Genomic DNA, 22975 nt, shown 5'->3' with positions numbered 1-22975 from the left:
CATTCCTCTATTGGCAACTTTGTTTTTATCCTTCTCGGCTTGAGGGATACCTCCGATTCCTGGGACTGGTTCAGATTTGACTCTTCCATCATTTACAGATTGCAGCACTAACTGAGAGACATCACACGTCTTGGCACCCTGAGCTTGAGCTCACATCTCCAGGGCAAGTCAAGTGGGACTCAAGTGCGGAGCGTGCAAAGGGTGAACTGGCTGCAGAGCACACAACCCCCATTCCCAGAAGCACCTCTGAGATGCAGGGTCAGGGCGAGTTGCGCAGCATTTGGAAAGCCCTGGACAAGACCATTTTTAGAATTCAGCAGGCCTGAGGATGGTGGGAGTCACAGCTGCTATTGTTCTTCATTAAGGGAAACAGGAAGCGCCCTCCCTCCTCCCAAGGTCCCCGAAGGAGGCAGAGTTCATGGCAGAAAGAAGCATATAAATGGATCTCCGGAAAGGGAAGAAGGAACAGGGTCAGTGGACTGTGGGAACCGAAGGCTATTACACCAGGAAGCCCCACCACCACCACCAAGCACAGTCCAAGCAGAGCCGAATCTTGGATCTCGGCCGTCACCATCAAGAAGCATGTAAAGGAAGGATTTTGGAGTCAGCCCAGAGGCCACGTGGCCCCTCCAGGCCCCTGGGATTCTCCCTGGACCCCACCTCTTGCCAGCCCTGCTCTCCTAGAGCGCTTCCTTCCTTGCTGGAACTGCATCACCCAACAGTGATGGTGTTTTTTGCACAGATGTCCCCTTCAGTACAGAAATAAAGGTGACACCCATTGCTCCACCTCCTTTTGCCTCTGGCCCTGCCCACTACTGGGAAGTGGCCCCTAGAAGGTTGGCCAGGAGGGAATGCGGCTCATGAAGGAATCGGGAGAAACTGTGGAGTAATAAAATAAGCACCCTGAACACGTGCAGAATGCATTTCTCACGGATTCCAGGATAGCACAGCCTTGCTTCGGGTCAAAGGCTGCAACCTCAAGACATGCTGCAGCCCCCAGGCCTCTTTTTGCAGATTAGCCTCTCTCTCCTGCCCCACCACCCTGCAAACTACACTTGAAATCATTTTATACAACCTTCCTCACCCCGCAATTCATGTGGATTTGGATGTGCTAGGCTACTATAAATTTATGCAAATTTAAAAATAGCTCACTGCTTAATATTAGCAGCTGCCTGAAAAACCAGACTTCAGTTATAAAAAAAGCAAATGTGAAAATTGGAATAAAGGGGGCAGGAAGATTCCATCACTCAACAGCTTCTCCTCCAGGCCTTTTTCATAAAGATTCAGCTCCCTGGGGCACAGGAGAAAACACTCAACTTGGGGTTCATCTGTGCTCAGTCATAAGAAACTTTAAAATGTGAAGAGAGATTCCAGTGTGAAAATGCTGGATTAGAATTTATCAAGAAGTTTGACTCTATCTGCGCGGGGGTTTCCTTTTCCACTCCAGCTCTTAAATAACACAGCAAATCTAGAATGATTGTGTTGTATCACCAATTAATGCTTCCACGAATGATCCACTGGGCTTATATTGCATACATTTTAGCATTAACTGAATGGTCACAAACTCTGCATTTTGCATTCTCTTCCCATTTCTCCCCACAGGTCACCTCCCCTTCCCACCTGAAAAATGTATCATCTGTCTGCCAGCTGAGGAGAGGTCCAGGCACCTGGTGTTGTGGATGCTGTAATCCACGAAAGTATACCCTATGATACAGGGATGAGCAGGATTGCAGGCTTTGCTTTGTTGTTTTTTTAACTCCCCCAAATCCACCAATTAGAGCCTGGTGCAAAATATGTGTGCTTAGAATTAAATAATTTGGAGTCCAGGAATTAGTTCTGGGTACCAGAACTGGCTGAGTTTTGTTGCTGCTACTGTTAAACAAACTAAGAGTCAGAAATGCTTCTGATCTCCTTCAAATCACCCAGAAATCTGCCTTGCCCATCCCCGACATAATACACATCTTAATCTTGAAGGTCCCACAAGACCCTGATGGGTTCACTGCAACAGACAACTGCAGCTATTTGTATATTTGGTTAGGCTGTCTTGGGTGGCTTGCAAGTTGGGGGCTGCGGAACTCAAGCTGGAGCTACTCCCTCCCCCAAGTGCTGCTGGCCGGAGGCAGGTTGAATTGGCTGGTCAGACTCCTGCCAGACCCTTCTAATTCCTGCACTGCGAGCAAAGGAGAAACCCACTCTGGTACCACAGGGTGTCTGAAAGTCAGTGGCAGCAGGAAACCCCACCCTCTGCACGAAAGCCACATCTGGAGATCACTGCTGGATCTCAGGAGAATGGCAGCAACCTTGGCAAGTGTTGAGCAGGTGCTTACAACCAGATCAGAAATAGACCAAGATAAGCAACAAATGTGGAAAAGTCTGCCCCGCAATTCCCCCCCCCCCGCCTCTTGGTTTATGCATCTGGGCTGAGCCAAACCATGCATGCCAACAAGAAAGCTACTGGACTGAATGGGGGTGCCCCCCCCAACCGGAATATAGGGAACTGCTTTAGGCCAAGTCAGATTCTTTGTCCACCCTTACACCAACTGGCAGCAGCTCTCCAAGATGTTGGAAAAGGGTTGCAGCTCACGCCTTCTGCATGCTCTGCCCCTTTCCCAGACGGTGCATCAGGAACGAAGTGTGCCAATCAGTTTATACCATAGCACATCCTTTGCCAGCCTAGTGCACTCTAGATGTTTTGGACCACAGCTCCCAATGAGTGGAAGTTGACATCCAAAACATCTGGAGGACTCCAGGGTGGGAAAGGCTGTGTTACAGGTGGACTGCTATCCCCATCAGCCAGCACTGCTGAGCCCCCATCAAAACTTTCCTCAAAGCACTTCAACACATTTTGAAGGTTTTTGTTCTGTTTTTCACAATCATGCAGTACTGTATTTTATGAAATAAAATTAACAAACTCTGGCAGGGAGGGGGAAGATCGTCTGACTCCAGCCACAGACACCCTAGAAGCCACTTGCAAATTAGTCTTCATCCGCTAACAAGCAGCACATTCCAACCTGGCACCCCCCTCACCCCCCTGTCAATTGCTGAAGAGCCAAGCGGCAAGAAATCCACCATTGCCCACAGGCCTGCATGAGCAGCTTCAAACGGGTCAGAGGATGCTTTTGATAGGGGGCTGATTATGTTGGCAAAAGGTGGCAGGAACATTCCTATTAATGCTGAAGTGTCCATCAGACTCCAGGGGCGGCAGTGAAATCCTGACTAGAGAAACCACCAGGCCACTTACTAATGCAAATACACACAGGTAGCTCTCAATTATACACCAGTGAGGACTACTTTCCAATGCAAATATATTCAGCTGCTACAGTTAGATAGCGGCTTACATCTCAAAATAGTTGCAGTTGCCTAAGTGAGCCAACAGGCTGGAGAAATTTGCATTAGTGCAGACGGTGACACCAGGCGTTCACTCTCCACGGGGGAGAATTTAAAGGCCTTTCCACTTGGCTGAAAGGAGATCTGTGCCATTCCACCGTTATTTCACCAGCTGATGCCAACTCAGTAGGAAGGAGCCAATTTTTACCTAGGGCTATGTCAAAGAACCACCAAAGCTACCTGAGACTGCAGAGCTGAAGCGAGACACGCTTTCTCCTCTGCCATGGAACCATGTCTCCCTATCTCCCAGGAAGAACATTCTGCAAAGGGAAGGGCAACCTGGCCCCATCCATCATCTAATGAAGGCACAGCTGCTCCAGTGCTCGCTTTCTTCTTCCTCCCTCCCCAATCCTTTTTCCTTTCGTGCCATGTCAGTTACGTGAAGCATCATTTGTTAACTACTTCCTGTGTCTTGTGAATAAACATTTTTCTCTTGACCCATAAGATTTATTTATTTATTTTTACATTTACCTTTCCTCCAAGGAGCTCAAGACTGGACTCTCCCCCCACCCCCTGGAAATCCTGTTTGTACTTGTATCTTGCTTTAAAATATTAAGCAGTTTAGAAATGCTTCTAAATAAATGAATAAATTGTGAGCCTATCAGATGGCAGGGGCCATCTTATTTTTCAGTATGTGAACAGCGCTTAGAAAATGTACCCATAGTTAAACTATGGCATCTGCTTCTACAAGATATGGTGAATTTTAAATGTTTTAAATATGAATTTAAAAGGAGATTAGGCATTGGTCACTAACCATAATGGCCATATAACCTCTCCAAGATCAGAGGCAGGGGGTCTCTGATTGCCACTCACAAGCAAGAGACGACCACTGCCCTCATGTTTTCCTCATGGGCTTTCTGGAGAAAAAACCATGGACACCACCTCGAGCTCCTCCTGGGAAAAGTTGCAATAGAAATGCAATAAATCTTTTAAATAAATCTGGCAGATCACTGTAGGCAGCAGAATGCTGGTCTCGATAAGCCATGTCTGGGGAACCTGGGGCCTCCAGGTGCTGCAGAACTACATCTCCCATCATCCCTGGCCACAGGCCATGCTGCCTGGGGCTGAGGGGAGATGTAGGTCAGCAGCATCTGGGGGGCCAAAAGTCCCCACACCTGAAACAGACCTTTTCTCAGACCCATCAGGAACTGGATCCTTTAAACTAGAGATATTGCGTGAATATACATTCCCACTGAGTTATCACAGATCTTCCCATTTTTGGATGCTGTGAAGAAAAGAGCCATCGAAGTCAGCAGAGCAGCTGCACAACTCCCAACTAAAAGAGGCTCCGGAACAGCCAGTGAGTCAAAGAGGGGAAGAGGACAAAATTAAGCCCCAAGAGAGAGGGCAGAAGAGCAAGACTGTGGAAGCACATTTATTGGGTTCTGAATAAAAATGATTCAGCCTAGATCATAGAATCATAGAGTTGGAAGAGACCACAAGGGCCATCGAGTCCAACCCCCTGCCAAGCAGGAAACACCATCAGAGCACTCCTGACATGTGGTTGTCAAGCCTCTGCTTAAAGACCTCCAAAGTAGGAGACTCCACCACACTTCTTGGCAGCAAATTCCACTGTCAAACAGCTCTTACTGTCAGGAAGTTCTTCCTAATGTTTAGGTGGAATCTTCTTTCTTGTAGTTTGGATCCATTGCTCCGTGTCTGCTTCTCTGCAGCAGCAGAAAACAACCTTTCTCCCTCCTCTATATGACATCCTTTTATATATTTGAACATGGCTATCATATCACCCCTTAACCTCCTCTTCTCCAGGCTAAACATGCCCAGCTCCCTTAGCCGTTCCTCATAAGGCAACGTTTCCAGGCCTTGGACCATTTTGGTTGCCCTCCTCTGGACACGTTCCAGTTTGTCAGTGTCCTTCTTGAACTGTGGTGCCCAGAACTGGACACAGTACTCCAGGTGAGGTCTGACCAGAGCAGAATACAGTGGCACTATTACTTCCCTTGATCTAGATGCTCTACTCCTATTGATGCAGCCCAGAATTGCATTGGCTTCTTTAGCTGCTGCGTCACACTGTTGGCTCATGTCAAGTTTGTTGTCAACCAAGACTCCTAGATCCTTTTCACATGTACTGCTCTCAAGCCAGGTGTCACCCATCTTGTATTTGTGCCTCTCATTTTTTTTTGCCCAAGTGCAATACTTTACATTTCTCCCTGTTAAAATTCATCTTGTTTGTTTTTGCCCAGTTCTCTAATCTGTCAAGGTCGTTTTGAAGTGTGATCCTGTCCTCTGGGGTGTTAGCCACCCCTCCCAGTTTGGTGTCATCTGCAAATTTGATCCGGATGTCCTTGAGTCCATCATCCAAGTCGTTGATAAAGATGTTGAATAAGACCAGGCCCAAGACAGAACCCTGTGGCACCCCACTAGTCACTCTTCTCCAGGATGAAGAGGAACCATTGATGAGCACCTTTTGGGTTCGGTCAGTCAGCCAGTTACAAATCCACCTGAAATGGCTACCTCATGGGGATGGATTTCAGGGTGCCAATAAAGGCAGTAATTAGGAACACAAACAGATCTGGCCACCGTGGACCATCTCTCAGGATGTTCCATTCATTCCACCGGGGCTTCCAGGGGATTGTCTCCCATAAGTCGAGGGGCAGCGGTTCTTTTTACCTTAGACTACCACACAGATGGGGACCCTGTGGCTCTCCAGATGTTCAATTATAGCCCCTATCACCCCTAAGCACACTAGTTGCTGATGAGAACTGGAAGACCAGCAACTCCTGGAGGGCCACAGGTCCCCCATCAGTGCTGTACTACATGGTGGGTCAGTCTTAGGCAAGAATACAAAGGGAACTCCTCATCCAAGGAGCTAAAATTTAGGCAGAAGGAAGGAACAAAGCAGGCTGGCCCAGTCTAAATTGCTCCAGCAAGGAAATTGGGATGCTTTCTGTGGTGGGAAAAACACATCCAAGATGAATGCCTGTAAGGTGCCAATCAGTCCTGTCCTCCACGGAGGAGTTTCACACCTTGGCAAGACAGACTAGGAATAAAAACAAAATCATTGGTGTCATCCTTGGTGGCGAAGAGGCAGAGATTCACACCAAGAAGTCTGCAGTTCTAATCTCTTACACTCTGCCACTAAATGGCATTAGGAACACTACAGTTCTCTCACCCTCAGTCTTGCATCTGCAAAATGGGGATAACAGCACTGGCCAACCTTTTAGGGCTCATGTAAAGGTTGCTGATTAGCATTATAGAATATAGAAGCATTGTGCACATATGAAGCTTAGAGCTATTGGTCCATCAAGCTCAGTATTGTCCACAGACTGGCAACAGCTCTCCAGGGTTTCAGCTGGAAGACAATTCCCAGCCCTGGCTTCAGATGTTCTGCATGCAAGGCAGGTACTGTGCCCCTGAGCCACAGCCTTTGCAGTCCCCTCAGTTTCACCCTGGTGGCCGGGGGTCTCTCAGCTTGCCCTGAACAATGGGGCAGAGCACCCACTGCAGCAAGTGGGTGGGTGGGCTTATTCCAGGGCCTCTTCTTTAAGGCAGAACTAAACAGGAACAAGAGTGACAAACTGTAGGAATCCATTAAAGGATCCTTCCCCAAAATGCAGTGCTCTTTTTCTAGAAAAAGAGGTGATGGAACTCACTATGAGCACCTCCCTTGTTCTTTTATAATGGCAATGGTGCCCCCACCTGAGAGGTGCCAGAACTGAGTTCTAGTGGGTTCTGGCTGAAGAAAAGCCCTGCTGGCAGCACCTGCACCTACACACCTCCAGTCGCCCCCACCCCTCATGAAAATGAGCAAAGAACCACATGGAGGGAGGCCGCTTGTGAAATGGAACAGGCCCCAGACTGGGAGAGTGAAGTACTTGGAGGTCCCAACAGCCTGGCTTTTTATATCACGGACTGGGCCTGGGCAGGACCCCGGACAACTAACTACATTTCCACAGGCAATTCATTATGGCAGCCTTTCCAGTTGTTTTGGACCACAGTTCCCCTCAGCCTCAGCCAGCACAGCTGCATTGCAGCTTGACTCACTTGCTTTGATCCCCTGATGTTATTTCCCATGTAGCATGCCTGTTCCTGAAGGGCAGGTAATAAATAGAAAAAGTAATAGGCTTTAGTCAGACCAAACCTATTGAAATTAATGGACTGAACAGAGTAATGTGTGTTAATTTTAAACGGGTCTACTCTACGTAGGACTAACACTGGATACACCTTTGGGTATGCACAGCTCTGCATCTGTGGGGCCTCAAAATGAGTCCGCCTTTGGGTTAGGGAGGTCTAACTGGGGGGTGTCTTGTTTCATGCCCAAATCTACCCTCCCCAGAAAGCATTTGCCCACTACTGCCCTGGTGACATTTGCCACCAGCTCCAAATGCTGTAGCCACCCAGCAGCAGAAATCAGAGGCAATCCCTGACGAAATGCTGTGTTGGCAGCAGGCAGGAGAAAGCAGGCAAAAGGAGGAGAGGAAACAAGAGAGAAAACAAAAGATGCAGTTTGCCGCCTCCTGCCCTGGCTGGGAAGATCTTGGTTGGCACAAAAAGCTAACACCAGTGTCGCGTGTGTTTAAATTAGTACCCCTCTGAAAGCCACTTCAGTCGCCTGGAAGCCATGAAGCCAACTCCACCCCAGAGGAAAAAGCCACAGAGTCAGAGATAAAAGAGCCGCCAAGAGATCAAGGAGGAGGATCTGTGGCTCTGAGCCATTTAGTGACTAGCTTTACTCCCGCCTCCTCTCCCCCCTCCCCCACAAAGCCCAAAATGCTTCTGAGTTGAAGATTCCCAGATCCTGCCTACAGAACAGAAAATAGAAAGGGGGGGGGAGAGACCACTCCCCTCCTTTGGGAAGAGGAGGAGGAGGAGGGCATGAGGGTGCCCCCTGCTGGAAAGGAATACATAGTCATCCCACTGGCCCCCAATTCTGTAAGAAAGAGAGGGATTTGACAATATGGATCCGCTCCCTTTTGTGTGTCCAAGCAGAAGGCACAGCTCAGGTGAAGGCAGCCTTCCACAACCAGGTGCCCTCCAGATGTTTTGAAGTACAATTCTCATCAGCTGTGCTGGCTGGGGCTGAGGGAGGTTGTCATCCAAAGCATCTGTAGGGCACCAGGTCGGGAAAGGCTGGGGAAGGATGCGTCCCTCCTTAGCACCCAATTTGCTTTTTCCAGCAGAGGAAAACTCACCTGGGGTTCATCTCATTCAAGTCCTAAGCAGTCTACATCTTGCAAAACACTTGTAGAGGTAGAACAGTTTCGTGAAAGACCAACATCCTCAGTTTAGCATCAACAAGGTGTTGACGGGGGGGGGGGTTAAGGTGGGAGGCTGTCATTAGCCCCCAACCCAGAGTCATGTAACTATCAGAACCCTACTAAGATGATCTAAACGAATTGAATCCTTACAGTAATCCTGTGAGGAAGGTTCCCTCAAATAAAATGAGTCTAGAAAGAGAAGAAAATTGGGGAACCTGAGTAGCAAAAGAGAAAGCAGGAATAAATAAGCAAAGACTGCCCACATTTCCTTTGCTAACTTACTTTGCAGATGCTGCTACTCCTGTGCTAATTAAGAAGGAGGGACAATTACTCCTCGCCTCCACACCAAAAATCAGCTCACAGATTAGAAACCTCAGCCAGAGTGGATCGAGAGGGAAAACTGACACCCAGCTGCCATACACACCACAAACAGGTTCTGAGCAAAAGCTATTAGTCCAAGAGCAGCCCAGCTAAATGGAGCGGAGTCCCATGGAGAAGCCCAGCCACCTATTTCCACCTCTGCAGACTCACAAACAGGGCTGGATGGGGGGGGGGGGCTTTCTTTTAGTTTGCTCCCAGAGGTACCTTGCCTCTGACCATGGTGGATCCATTTGGTTATCATGCCCCAGAGCTGCTGGCAGACACCCCCCCTCCACAAATGCGCCTGGTCCTTCTTGCTAGAGTCCATCACCACATCTTGTAGCAGCGAATTCCACAAGCTCATAACTTCACATGGAAATAAGTCCTTCCTTTTTCTCAACCTTGAACCTACCAACAATTTCAAAGGCTGATACACACACAGAGCAAATTATATCTGGCTTAATGAGGCACTGAGAAGGGGGATCCTTCTCTGCTTGTGTGGAAAGCACATTTTACAGAGCAAAGAATCCACATCAAGTGTTTCCATCAAATACCTCATCACACTCCATCCCTCTGTGATTCTATGGCATGCAGAGTTGCTTACTTCCCAACTGTCCAGCAGTCCTATGCCCTGCTAAAGCAGCTGTTCTGCACCTTCACTGGCAGGTATTAGCTGGCCATCACACTTACCCCCACGCCCAGAAAAGCATTCCCTGCTGCTTCTGCAGATTCGTTTTTTGTTCGCTTTTCCTGGTCAGCTGGCAACCCTATTCTGTGTGGCTATGTGTGGGTGTGGAGAAACGGCAAGGGAGACTGGGGCTATCTGGCCAGGTTTGAACTGGAGAGTTTATTTAAAATAAAAAGCTACATTGAACGGCTGTTGCCTCCCATGCTTTGTACTGATGTGAACAAGCCCCAGGGATCTATTTGCGTTTTTCAAATTACTTAAGAGAAAAAAGAGGGAGGAGAGAGAAAAGAACATTAAAAGCAGGAGGGGGAAGAGACTATAGAGGCTGAAAAGAAAAGCAGCCCAGATGGTGTTGTGTACACATACACAGAAGGGACTTTTTGTGTTGCTCTGTTTGAAAAGTGGGGAGGCCACCCCAGACATGCAGGGTTCAAATGTTTGCTGACAAGAGAGACATCAGTATTTCATCTTCTTTTTCCTTTTCCTTTTTTCCCCTTTCCTTTTTTGGGAAGAGCCTGTCTGTGGGGGAGGGCAACAGACCCAAAAACTGCAGCAGCAGGAATAAATATTAGATTAAGATTGTGAGATATATATTAGTGGTGGTGGAGGAAAGGAATAGGAAAGGTTGAGTAGTGCTATCACTAGCCAAATATCTGCTAGAATAATTTTCGCGATTCTCTGCCTGGGCCGGGCAGCTGCAAGAAGCCAGAGCAGCTGGCTTAGGGACAACCCTTCCCCGCTCCACACACCTGGGGGAGGACTGCCAAGGCCCGCCGAATGCTGCAATCCTACCCAAGAGTCAAGGCTTCCCCTTACCTGGAAGCAAGCCCCACTGAATTTAACAGGATTTGCTCCCAGGGAAACACCAATGGGATCAGGCTGCGAGCCTAAGGGCGCAGAGGATGAGCGCATGCCTCGCTTGGAAGGCCGGGGAACTTGCTTCTAAGTAACTATGCAGGGGGCAGTGGAAGGCAGGAGGGCCTGGCCTGCTCTGGTCCAGGGGGGGGCACGAAGAGGCGGACACGACTCAACAACAACAACTACGCAGGCAGGCAGGAGGGTCGGGCTACCAAATGATGCAGAGGGGCGGGGGGGGGCGAGAATGCCCCGGGCAGGAACCGGGCGGGGGGGGGAGATCTCGTAACGCGCTCCTCCAAAAGTCACCAGAAGAAACTTGATCCGGAGCAAACACAGGCACACGCCCCAGCGCGCGCGGGGGGGGGGATTGCGAAGGAAGGCGAGAGGCGAACAGAAAACTTTCCACAGCTGTTTTTTTCTTTGGCTTAAAAAGAAAACAGGCCCATAAGAGGGAAGCAAGCCTAAAACAACATTTTAAACCTGCGTTAGCACGAGGAAGAAGAAAGGAAAACGAAGCCCTTGTGAGAAACTGAGGTGGGGCAGAGGTGCTCCGCAAAAGCTCTTGAGAAGAGCGATCCAGCGCATGTTTCCCTGGGAACTGTTGCAGCCAGCGGGACTTACTCCTCAATGAACGTGCAACAGGATCGCGCCCACGTTCCAGATAACACTTGGTCGTTTACAAAAAAATATGCGGGGCCAGCAACAAATAGGCAGATCATCTCTCTCTCTCTCTCTCTCTCTCTCTCTCTCTCTCTCTCTCTCTCACACACACACACAGCAACACCCCCAACCCTATCCGGAGAGAAAGGCGCTGGCCAAGCCCATCCTTGGCCAATGCGCGATCTACTGGATCCCAGGAGAAAGCAACGGAAGGAAGGACGGCGGGGGGGTATATCGTCACACTCCGAGCCCGTTTCCAAAAGGGAATCGTCTTTCTCTCCTCCACCCCCCCCCCCGCCCAGACAAATAAATTAATTTCACGCCAGAAGCGCTTCTCTGCAATGTTGATGTTATGGTGGGGAAATCAGAGGATGGGCAGATCTGAAGCGCCGGCGAAGGAGAAGGCGAGGGGGGCCCCGCGCGTGCACACGGCATTGTAGGCAAAGGGGGTGGCCTTATCTGACGGGGGTCTCCCCAAGGAAACTCTCTGTTGGCCGGGCTGGGCGTTCGCCAGGCAGACCCCCCCCCCGCCACGCAACACGCCGTTTTGGCCCCGGGGAGGAGATGGGGGCGCTTTCTTCTCTGCTTCCTTTCTCTCGCCTGCGCGCAGCGTCCGCCCCTCGAGCGACCCCTTCCCCGGACCCCGCCCGGCAAGGTAAACAGAGGCAGACCCGGCGGCCAGACAATAGCGCGCCAAAGGCGGGGAAGACCCGCTCACCTCTCCGGCAGCCAGCCCCGCGCGCCGTCCTCTTGCGCCTCCTCGGCTCCGCCAGGTGGGAAAGACGTAGCTCCACAGTCGGCGCCCCGGCTTCTCCCGCGGCCACCCCAGAACTTCGGGCGACCCTCCGGCTGCTCCTCCCGCTCGGCTGCTGCCCTGCTCGGCTGGCGCGGGAGTGTTTTCCTGGCTCCCTCGCTCGCTCGCTCGCTCCCGCCTTCCTTCGCTCCCTTTTGCTTTCACTCTCCTCCTTCCTTGACGTCAGGGCCGGGGCGGGAGCCGCGAGTCGGGAGCGGGGGGCGGCCAGGGCGCGCGCTCTCTCCCTCCACCCCTCGCCCTCCGCGCTCCCGCGGGACCGGGTCGCTCGGCCGCCGCCCGCCCGCCCTCCCCAGGCGCCGGGCTCCCTGCAGCGCGCCCCTCCGCGGCCGAGGAAGGCGCCCTGGGGAGGCCCTCGGGCATCTGCCCCGCCAGCCCCGCAGCCCCCCGGCCCGGCACTCTGGATTTCGCAGGGGCACGTGTCTACCTGGGTGCTTACGACTCACGGAGCCACCATTCCGCGCTCACTCGCCGCGAAACAAAGCCGAGCCTCTTATGCTCCGCGTCCGGGCGCCGGGGAAGGATTCACACGGATTATTCAAGCACATTCGCGCCTGTTGAGCGCTGCCCTCTGCCGGGCAGAGATGCTTTCTGGATGTTCCCTTCCTATTCCCTTTCCTTCCCTTCCCCGCGAGTTTCCTTCCATCAGGAGCGGGTTTCAGAGACAGGATTAAGGCCACAAGCCCGTTTAAGGGGTGCGCGTGTGAAATGGCTCTAGGGCCAAATGCTGTGCCGGCTAATGGTCCTGGCAGGTGCTGGAAGTTGGCGGGTCGAGGGGGTCGCAAGCAATTGCCACTTTTAAATGCTTTTTTTATGGATATAGGCAGTGCTTTTTTCTGGGGGGATGCAGGAGGATGCATACCCCTAAACATTTTGTGAATCTTTGTACTTTTGTCCATTTACTGTATTTATTTTCCCCCATTTGAAATGGGTGGTTTTCTTGAGTCAAAATGAGAGTACCCCTAAACATTTTTTTTTAGAAAAAAACACACTGGATATAGGAAGCATACATAAACTTCACAAATGTGCAATATATAAACAATAATAATGCATAGTAAAAAAGTAATTTGGGAGTCACATCACCCCAAAGAACTGAGCACGCAGTTTGCTCCAACAAGACGGGGGTTGGTTGAGGTCTTTCCAGCCTCTGCCTCCTGGGCTGTGTTCACACGCCCATTTGTTCTGCATCCGGTGGTTTGGTTTGTGAAGCCACGTGGACACAAAAACTTAAGCCACAATTCACATCTATCTGGGAGTTTCTCAAGTAATAATGTGCTTATATTTTGGCTAAAAGATTAAAAAAGGTGTTAACAGAAGAAATTCACAAAGATCAAGCGGGCTTTCTCCTGGGCAGACACTTGTCTGACAACACAAGGAATATAATTAATATCTTAGAAAAATTACAAGTGAAGATTAATACCAAAGCAGTACTGATATTTGTGGACGCGGAGAAAGCATTTGATAATATTTCCTGGAGTTTTATGAAGAAGAATTTATTGGGGATGGCAGTTGGTCAAGGTTTTGGAAACGGTATAGGTGCAATTTATTCAGAACAGAAGGCCAAATTAATTGTGAATAATGTAGTGACGGAAGAATTTAAGATTGAGAAAGGAACACGACAAGGTTGCCCAATCTCTCCATTGCTTTTTATATAGGTCCTGGAGGTTTTGTTAAATATGATTAGAAGGGACCAATTGGTAAAAGGTATACAAGTAGGAGCCAAACAGTACAAATTGAAAGCATTTGCTGACAATTTGGTATTAACTTTACAGGAGCCAGAATCTAGCACTAAAAGAGTATTAGAACTAATTCAAGAAATTGGTCAGGTAGCAGGTTTTAAGTTGAATAAGACGAAAACTAAGGTTTTAGAGAAGAATCTAACAGAGATTGAGAGAGATAAGTTTCAGAAGGAGACAGGATTAACACTGGTTAAGAAAGTGAAATATTTAGGGGTTAACATGACTGCTAAGAATATGAATTTATTTAAGGATAACTATGAAAAATGTTGGACTGAAGTGAAAAAGGATTTAGAAATATGGTCAAATTTGAAGCTATCGTTGTTAGGCCGAATTGCTGTGATAAAAATGAACGTATTGCCAAGAATGCTGTTTTTGTTTCAAACACTGCAAATGTTGGACAAAATGGACTGTTTCAAGAAGTGGCAGAGAGATATCTCTAGATTTGTCTGGCAGGGCAAGAAGCCTCGTATAAAATTTAAGATATTAACAGATCCTAAAGAAAGAGGTGGATTTGCCCTGCCAGACCTTAAACTTTATTATGAGTCAGCCACATTTTGTTGGCTGAGAGAATGGATGCTTCTTGAAAACACGGATGTGTTGGATTTGGAAGGTTTTAATAATGTATTTCGTTGGCATGCATATTTGTGGTATGATAAGGTCAAAGCACATAAAGCGTTCAAAAACCATATTGTAAGAAAAGCACTGTTTAATGTTTGGATAAGATATAAGGATTTGTTAGAAAATAAAACCCCAAGATGGTTGTCACCAATGGAAGCAAAGGTTCAGAAAAAACTCAATATGGAGGTCAAATGGCCGAAGTATTGGGAAATTTTGGAACAAGAGGGTGACAGATTAAAATTGCAGAGCTTTGAAAATTTAAAAAAAAGAGTACAAGATTGGCTCCATTATTATCAAATAATGGAGGCATATAACTTGGACAAAAAATTAGGCTTCCAGGTGGAAAAATCAAAATTAGAAACAGAATTGTTAGACCCTAAAGTTAAGAATTTGTCAAGAATGTATAACTTGCTGTTGAAATGGAATACTCAAGATGATTCGGTGAAATCTGTTATGATTAAATGGACACAAGATGTTGGACACAATATTATGATGGCTGACTGGGAACAGTTATGACCACTGGTATGAAGTTTACGGCATGTAACGCCTTAAAAGAGAATTTAATGAAAATGATCTACAGGTGGTACATAACACCAGTCAAGCTTGCAAAAATCTATCATCTGCCCGATAACAAATGTTGGAAATGTAAAGAAACTGAAGGTACATTCTTTCACCTTTAGTGGACATGCCCAAGGATTAAGGCTTTCTGGGAAATGATCTATAATGAAATGAAAAAGGTATTTAAATATACCTTCCTGAAGAAACCAGAGGCCTTTCTCCTGGGCATGGTCAGCCAATTGGTGCCAAGGAAAGATAGGATTTTCTTTATGTACGCCACAACAGCAGCAAGAATACTTATCGCAAAGTATTGGAAGACACAAGATCTACCCACCAGGGAAGAATGGCAGATGAAGGTGATGGACGACATGGAACTGGCGGAAATGACTGGCAGAAACCGAGACCAGGGAGAAGAGTCGGTGGAAGAAGATTGGAAAAAATTTAAAGTATATTTACAAAAACATTGCAAAATTAATGAATGTTAGAAGGATGCTGGAATGAAGCTATATGGTTTTAGCAGAAATGTAATAAAGAATTAAGTAAAAGCTGATTGATAATGGGCAAAAATGGAAAAATTTAAGGTTAGACTGTTAAGATAAATTATTGAACAAAAATTGAGAAAGATGGAAAGAATTTGCTGAAATAGTGAATTGAACTAGCATTCAAAAAAGGGAGGGGTGAGGAGGTCGATGAAACAAGTAAATGAAAGCTAAAGATATGGAATATTGGATGTGTGTTTTAGTGTCTTTGTTTCTTTTTGCTGTATTGTTGTATTGTTTTTTATGTTTTTTTCTTTTTATGTATTGTAATGTATGTTCTGTTAAATTTTTTATTGTTTTCCTTTTTTTCTTTTTTCTGTAATTTTTAAACTTTTAATAAATATCATTTTAAAAAAAGAAAAAAATAATGTGCTTTGATGTGTGTCCCCCCCCAGCCCCCGCAAGCTTTGACCAATTGAACAGGTGAGCCAGATGAAGACATCCATGCCCACTCAGATGACTGATGGAAGTGCAATTTGAAACAGGGAGTAAAGACTGGTGATGTGGGTACTTAAGAACACCAGAAGAGCCCATCTAGTCCAGCATCCTGTTTTTGCAGTGGCCAACCACATGCCCATGAGAAGCCAGCAAGCAAGACCCAGGCACAGGAGCCCTCTCCCCTCCTGTGGTTTCCAGCAACTGGTGTTCAGAAGCATTGCTGCCTCTAACTGTAGAGACAGAACATAGCCATTGTGGCCAGGAGCCATTGCTAGCCCTCCATGAATTTGCCTCATCCTCTTTTGAAGCTGTCCAAGTTGGTGGCTGTTGCTGCCTCCAGTGGGAATGAGTTCCACAGTTGGCCTTGGGTACTTGGCTTGAAGGAAGGCACCCATGAGATTCCTCCTGGCTCTGGCTCTATGAACTTTGGTGCTGTGGGATCTGATAAGGGGGGAACCTCCTCAGTCACCTGCTGATCACGAGCATCAGGCTCACAGCCAGCTCCTTTGCTTGTTGAACTTCAGCCTCTGTCTCAGTTTCCCGATCACTTCTGGGCTCCCGGGGCCAAGACCTCTCTTCCCCATCACTGCTCTATCCCTCCTGAAGGCCAGTCAGGATTTCATGTGGCTCAGAAGCTGCTCTCTTAGGCAATATAAAGACAACAATAACAATGCACTTTAAATTATTCAAAGTTCTTTGGTAATCCTATAACAACTCTGTAAAGTAGGTCTGTATAAATATCCCCAGGTTGCAAGTGGGAGAGGGCATGGCAAGAGAGTTGGCTTAAGCAAGGTCCCTGTCCTAGAAACTTTTGAATTGGGTTTCTTGGCACTGAGAATGAATGGCACTGGATGCGGGCAGTGAGCTGGAGCCAAATGAATAGTGTAATGAGTCCTGCTAGTGCCATGGTACCCTTGTCCCTACTTGGCTCTGACAAGGTAAGGAGAACCCACCCCCAACAGCATGTGTGGTAAGGGGAGGGGAGATTGTTCCATCAAAAGGGGTTTGTCAGAGGTTTTACTTTTCCTGAGGTGCGCACATATCTTTGTCCCATCTGACCAAAAAGGTCTTGCAGGTTTTTCAGAGCATGGTGCTGATAATGCCAAGGTTGCAGCTTCAATCCCTGTATGGGACAGCTGCATATTCCTGCATTGCAGGGGATTAGACTAGATGATCCTCTGGGTCCCTTCCAACTCTACAATTCTATGATTATAATTCTATGATTAGCAAAAATGGGGTGACTATACAGACCACAAACAGCAGTCCCTCGTTCATCTGCTCTCTAACATGAATTGGTTTTATCCTGCACAGAGTAGACCCATTGAAATTAATATACAGTTAGGTTAGTAAAAGTTAGTTGGATATGATCCACTGTCTCTGGATCAGTCCTTTCCAACCTGGTGCCTTCCATATGGTTTTTGGACTACAACTCCCATCAATCCGTTGCCAGCATGGTCAATTGTCAACAGCGATGGGGATTGTAGTCCAAAAACCTGGCAGCACCAGGTTGAGGTTAGGCCACAGGAGAGGCACAGCCAAGCAGAAAAGACTTCTAGGAATCATCTCACAAGTCACCTGTTGTAGCTTATTGATACCCCCACAAATATTCTGAACTCGGGCATAAAGAGCAGCATATAAACAATCCTAATAGATGATTGCAATTAACAAGCAAACACCTGAAGCTGGGAGGTCCTGCTGATGTTCTGCAGGACGGGTGGGCTGAACCAACTTCAGCTTTGGAAAGCTTTCGCAGATGATCTAGTATTGACATTACAGGAGCCAGAATCTAGTGTTAAAAGAGTATTAGAACTGATCCAGGAGTTTGGTCATGTGGCAGGATTTAAGCTGAATAAGTCAAAAACCAAAGTTCTTGAGAAAAACTTAACAATGACTGAATGAGAGAGGTTTCAGAATGAGACAGGTTTAACAGTGGTTAAGAAGGTGAAATATTTGGGGATTAATATGACAGCTAAAAATGGGAACTTATTTAAGGACAACTATGAAAAATGTTGCTCAGACGTTAAAAAAGATTTAGAAATATGGTCAAACTTGAAGCTTTCCTTGTTGGGCCGAATTGCTGTTATCAAGATGAATGTATTGCCAAGAATGTTGTTTTTGTTCCAATCGTTACAAATTTTGGATAAAATGGACTGTTTCAAGAAGTGGCAGAGAGACATTTCTAAATTTGTCTGGCAGGGCAAGAACCCCAGAATAAAATTTAAAATATTAACCGATGCAAAAGAAAGAGGGGGATTTGCCCTGCCAGACCTTAAACTCTATTATGAATCAGCAGCTTTCTGCTGGTTGAAGGACTGGCTGCTTCTTGAGAACACAGACATTTTGGATTTAGAAGGTTTCAATAATGTTTTTGGGTGGCATGCATCCTTGTGGTATGACAAGGTTAAAGCACATAAGGCATTTAAGAACCATATTGTCAGGAAAGCACTGTTTAATGTCTGGACACGATACAAAGACTTACTTGAAAACAAAACCCCAAGGTGGTTGTCACCAATGGAGGCAAAAGCTCAAAAAAAAACTCAATATGGAGGCCAAGTGGCCAAAATATTGGGAGATTTTAGAGCAAGAAGGAGACAAATTGAAATTGCAGAGTTTTGAGAAACTAAAAGATAGAGTGCGAGATTGGCTTCATTATTTTCAAATAAGAGAGGTATACAATTTAGACAAAAAAATCGGCTTCCAGGTGGAAAAATCAAAATTGGAAACAGAATTGTTAGATCCCAATACTAAGATACTCTCAAGAATGTATAACTTGCTGTTAAAATGGAATACTCAGGATGAAACAGTCAAATCTGCTATGATTAAATGGGCACAGGACGTTGGTCATAATATTATGTTTGCTGACTGGGAACAGTTGTGGACCACAGGTATGAAATTTACGGCATGTAATGCCCTTAGAGAGAATATTATGAAAATGATTTATAGGTGGTACATGACACCAGTCAAGCTTGCCAAAATCTACCATTTGCCCGATAATAAATGTTGGAAGTGTAAAGAAACTGAGGGTACATTCTTTCACCTTTGGTGGACGTGCCCAAGGATTAAGGCCTTCTGGGAAATGATATATAATGAATTGAAAAAGGTATTTAAATATACCTTCCTGAAGAAACCAGAGGCCTTTCTCCTGGGCATTGTCGGCCAATTGGTGTTAAAGAAGAATAGAATTTTCTTTATGTATGCAACAGAAGCAGCAAGATTACTCATCGCGAAATATTGGAAGACACAGGCGCTACCCACACTGGAAGAATGGCAGATGAAGGTCATGGACTACATGGAACTGGCAGAGATGACTGGCAGAATCTGTGACCAGGGAGAAGAGTCGGTGGAGGAAGATTGGAAGAAGTTTAAAGACTACCTGCAGAAGCACTATAAAATTAAGGAATGTTGAAATGACGTTTGATTGAAAATAAGCGGTACTGGTAAAGAGATGTTTAAGAAAATGTAAATAGGGATTGATAATTGGAAATGGATATTTATAATAATAGGTTAATATATGGAGTAAGGATAAATGTTAGAGGGTAAGGATTTGCTGAATTTAATATTTGAACTGGAATACAAAATGGGAGGTGTGAGGAGGTCAAGAAACTAGTGAAGAAAATATAAGATTTGAAAATATTAATCTATTTTTAATTTTGATTTTTGGCTTTTCTCTCTGCCCTTATTCTTTATTTTTTCTTTTTTCTTCTTTATTCTATCAACTGTTCTTCTACTGTGTATTTCTTATTTGTATTGTTTTTGTAGTTTAAATGTTGGAATTTGTTTTTATTGTTTGTGAAACATTAATAAATATCAATTTTTTTAAAAAAAGTGAACCAACTTCAGCTTTGCACACAGCCTACCTCATGGGTCACCAACAGAGCACCTGAAGGGATTTTCCACCAGCAATGCTGGGGCACCAATAGATGGCTTCTTCCTGAAGCACAATTGTTGTTGTTTTTTGTGGTAGTGGGGAGACATTCCTAGAGAAAGCGGTTGGGTGGGGAAGGTTGATTCCTGCCCATCTCTGGCACAGGGCTATTTGTTTTGTCTGGGTGCCCTTATCTTTTATGTCTTCATTGAACATGTTGTGGCCCTATGGCAGACTCCCCAGCCTAGTACTTTCTAAATCTATTGGACTCCCAACTCCCAACAGCACCAGCTTGCTTGCATGGCTGCATTTCCATCAGCCCCAGCATCCTAGAGCTACACTGGGGGGAGCTGGTGGAAGCTGTAGCCCAACCACCTGGAGGGCACCAGGTTGTGTTTCTCTGCTTATTCTGTTTTATCCCTTTATTGGAAACCACATTTGAATCAGCATACAAGTTGCCTAAATAGATAAGCTGATGACTCCTCTTTCCCTGCACCTGGGCTTTCACCATCCATGCAATCCTGTTATCTCTGCCTTCCTGTCATTTGGGCTGTGCTCTTGCACAACACCCATTTGCCTCCAGATCAAAGGGGCTTGCGTGGGACACAGGAAGCTGCCTCCTCCATAAATTGTCCATTTAGCTCACTGAGGATGGGGGGGGGGGGCTTTTTCAGCCTGAGAGAAGCATGCCAGTGGGGGCAAGGCCAAAGGCAGAGGAGAAGGAGAGAAAGGGATGTGGCTCTTACCTTTGTGCGGGAGGCTGCACCCCAGCTGTGCAAAAGTCTGAGTCTTCCACAGGCACACCTCCATCCAGGGAAGCAAGAGGCATTAATATCATGGTTACATGACACATTCCTCTCATGGGAGGGCCAAGGAGAGGGCTGGAAACCCAGAAGTGCTCCCCAGAGTCTCCAGCAGTGACTGGTCCTCTCTGTCACCTGCTCCTTGATCCTTTATCAACAGATGTCAGGGACTGAACCTGAGACCTTCTGCATGCAAAAAAGGTGCTCCACTATGGGGCTCGCAAACTGGCATGTAATAATTCTGCGTGTGGACTTGCATTTGGATCTTCCACACCAAAACTATTTGGAGCTGCCCAGCAGACATTGCAGTGAATGGGGAAAGCAGCAGCACTTTCCAGCAACAACCTTGTCTTCATCCCTGGAAAGGTGATCATGCAAGCAATACTCTAGCTGTTGCATCTGCCTGGCGGAGCTTAAAGTTGCAACCGAAATGACTCAAGTGACAGTCAGCAAAAGGGAGCACCAGAAAGACTTGGTTTATGAGTGCAAGAAACTTGGTGTGAAGAGGCCTGTAATGGGGAGAAGGAGAGTTACATGGCATTCTTAGAAGACTGGCCCCAGGATATCCTCTCTGGGGCTGCAATAAAATATGTGAGGAGGGGGCCCTAAGGCAAAAGAAACAATTTGCCCCACTAATGAATATGCAGCACAATAATTGCTTCCGAGCCAGCCTAATTAAAACCATTCTTCTTGCCCAACTCCTATTTCTTTTATTCATTCATTTTATTACATTTCTGTCCTGCCTTTTTGCCAAGGAGCCTACAGTTGGTGCATGCAGCTCTCTGCCTCCCCATTCTCTCCTCATAACAACCTTCCAGGGTAGGTTAGTCTGAGAGATGGTGACTGAGAGATCACCTGGTGAGCATCATGGCCAAGCTGGCCTTTGAAGCCTGTGCGATCCCTCACTACACCACACTGGCCTTCGAAAGAGTTTGTGTCGGAGAAGGACATCTTGATGGATTGGGTCCCCCCTCGGGGTGGGGGTGGGATTCTACCTCACCGAAAGGGTTTCAGAAAGATAGGAGATGGCTTTAAAAGAGGGTTAGACAAAGTGATGAAGGCTGCCAAAGGCCAGGATGGCTGCGTTCTTCTGTGCAATATGCCTCTGCCGAGCAGCCGCCAGGAATTGCAAGTGGGAAGAGTCCTGCCTGTGGCTTCCCGCTGTGTCTTCTTGGCCATTGTGAGAACAAGATGCTGGACCAGATGCACCTTCTGCCTGACCCAGCAGGGCCTCCTGATGATACTGTGGTTCTCAATTTCCTGCATTAATCTTTCAGTTGACCTCCCAGTTTGCACCTAAAACCTGCCACCTCTGGTGTCTGCACTGTAACTGCTTATCCCAATCTGGTGCCCTTCAGATGTTTTCAGCTGCAACTCCCCTCGGCCCCAGCCAGCACAGCTGTGTTGATGATGGGAGCATGGCTGTGGTGTCTGGGGATGGCGGGAGGGAGCTGTCGTCTGAAGGGCGTTGCAGCCTTAAACTGGTTTAATCAGAGTTGGAAGGGACCCAAGGGTCATCTAGTCCAACCCCCTGCAATGCATAATTGTTCTTTTCCCAGGACAGGGGAACCTGAGTGTTGTAGTTCTCTGAAAGAGGATTATGAATTCTCAATAAAAAAGGGTCAGCACTCTCACCGAACTACAATTCCCAGAATGCTTTAGGAGAAGATGCGACAGTTTGCTATAATCAAAATTGACCTTCCCCAGCAGCGGACATGTTTGCTGCCTTGCAGCAGAGCCATGTCTGCTGCTGCCTTTTCCAGGCATCTGGAGCCATTTCCATTTCCCAGTATGACTAGCATCAAAACCAGGCAGTGGTCTCAGTGTGTGTGAATGGTCGCAGTTCAGTGGTAGAGCATCTGCCTTGCAGGCAGAAGCTCCCAGGCTCAATCCCCAGTATCTCTGGGAAGGGCTAAGAGAGACACCGCTGCTTGAAACCCCAGAGAGTCGCTGCCAGTCAGTGTAGACAATACTAAGCTAGGTGGACCAATGGTCTGACTTGGTATATGCCAGATTCCTATGTTCCTGTGTGCACAGCGGGCAGAAATGCCCTGTCCTTTCATCTTTAAAGAGTCACTGCTGTGCCGCAAGTAGAAAAACATGCAAAGCGAATCCTCCTGCACCCCCCCCCATCCCCTGGGGAAGCATCACCTCTTGAATGTCTGCCTGTATTGTGGCTGATAAAGGGCCAGAAACAAATGTTGCCGACCTTAATCCACCCTTGTTCTCCTTCTCCTGGCCTCTGTTTCTTAGGGTACACAGCACACAAGCAGAAGTCTAGAGCCGGCGTAGGACAAGCCCTGCGGCAATCATGAACGCCTCAGGGTACTCCAGTTTTCCTTTGTCAGATGTGGTTTCCTTCCTTTCTTCTCTAACAAACCTGCTGGCTGCTTGTTCTTCAGGGTCTCTCCTTGAGACTCCCTTATGTGACAGAG

The 22975-nt window shown here is 47.1% G+C and overlaps 1 protein-coding gene across 6 annotated transcripts in view; it reads right to left on the bottom strand.

The window, feature by feature from the left end:
- Positions 1-12590, bottom strand: part of SEMA4C (semaphorin 4C) — a 64649-nt gene extending 52059 nt beyond the window's left edge. For 4 of the 6 annotated variants that reach the window (XM_083514216.1, XM_083514215.1, XM_083514218.1 and 1 more), the window contains exon 1: positions 11888-12130. The gene's annotated coding sequence lies outside the window, so the exon portion shown is untranslated. Of the gene's footprint in view, positions 1-11887; positions 12143-12407 lie in introns of those variants that run through there. The other 2 variants (XM_083514217.1, XM_083514213.1) reach the window with 2 other exon arrangements.
- Between the last annotated feature and the right edge of the window lie 10385 nt (positions 12591-22975).

The sequence above is a fragment of the Podarcis liolepis genome (genome assembly GCF_965112155.1).
Source record: "Podarcis liolepis genome assembly, chromosome: 7".
Lineage (NCBI taxonomy): Eukaryota > Metazoa > Chordata > Lepidosauria > Squamata > Lacertidae > Podarcis > Podarcis liolepis.
Note: the sequence above shows the minus strand (reverse complement) of the source record. Positions and strands in the feature narration are given on the sequence as shown.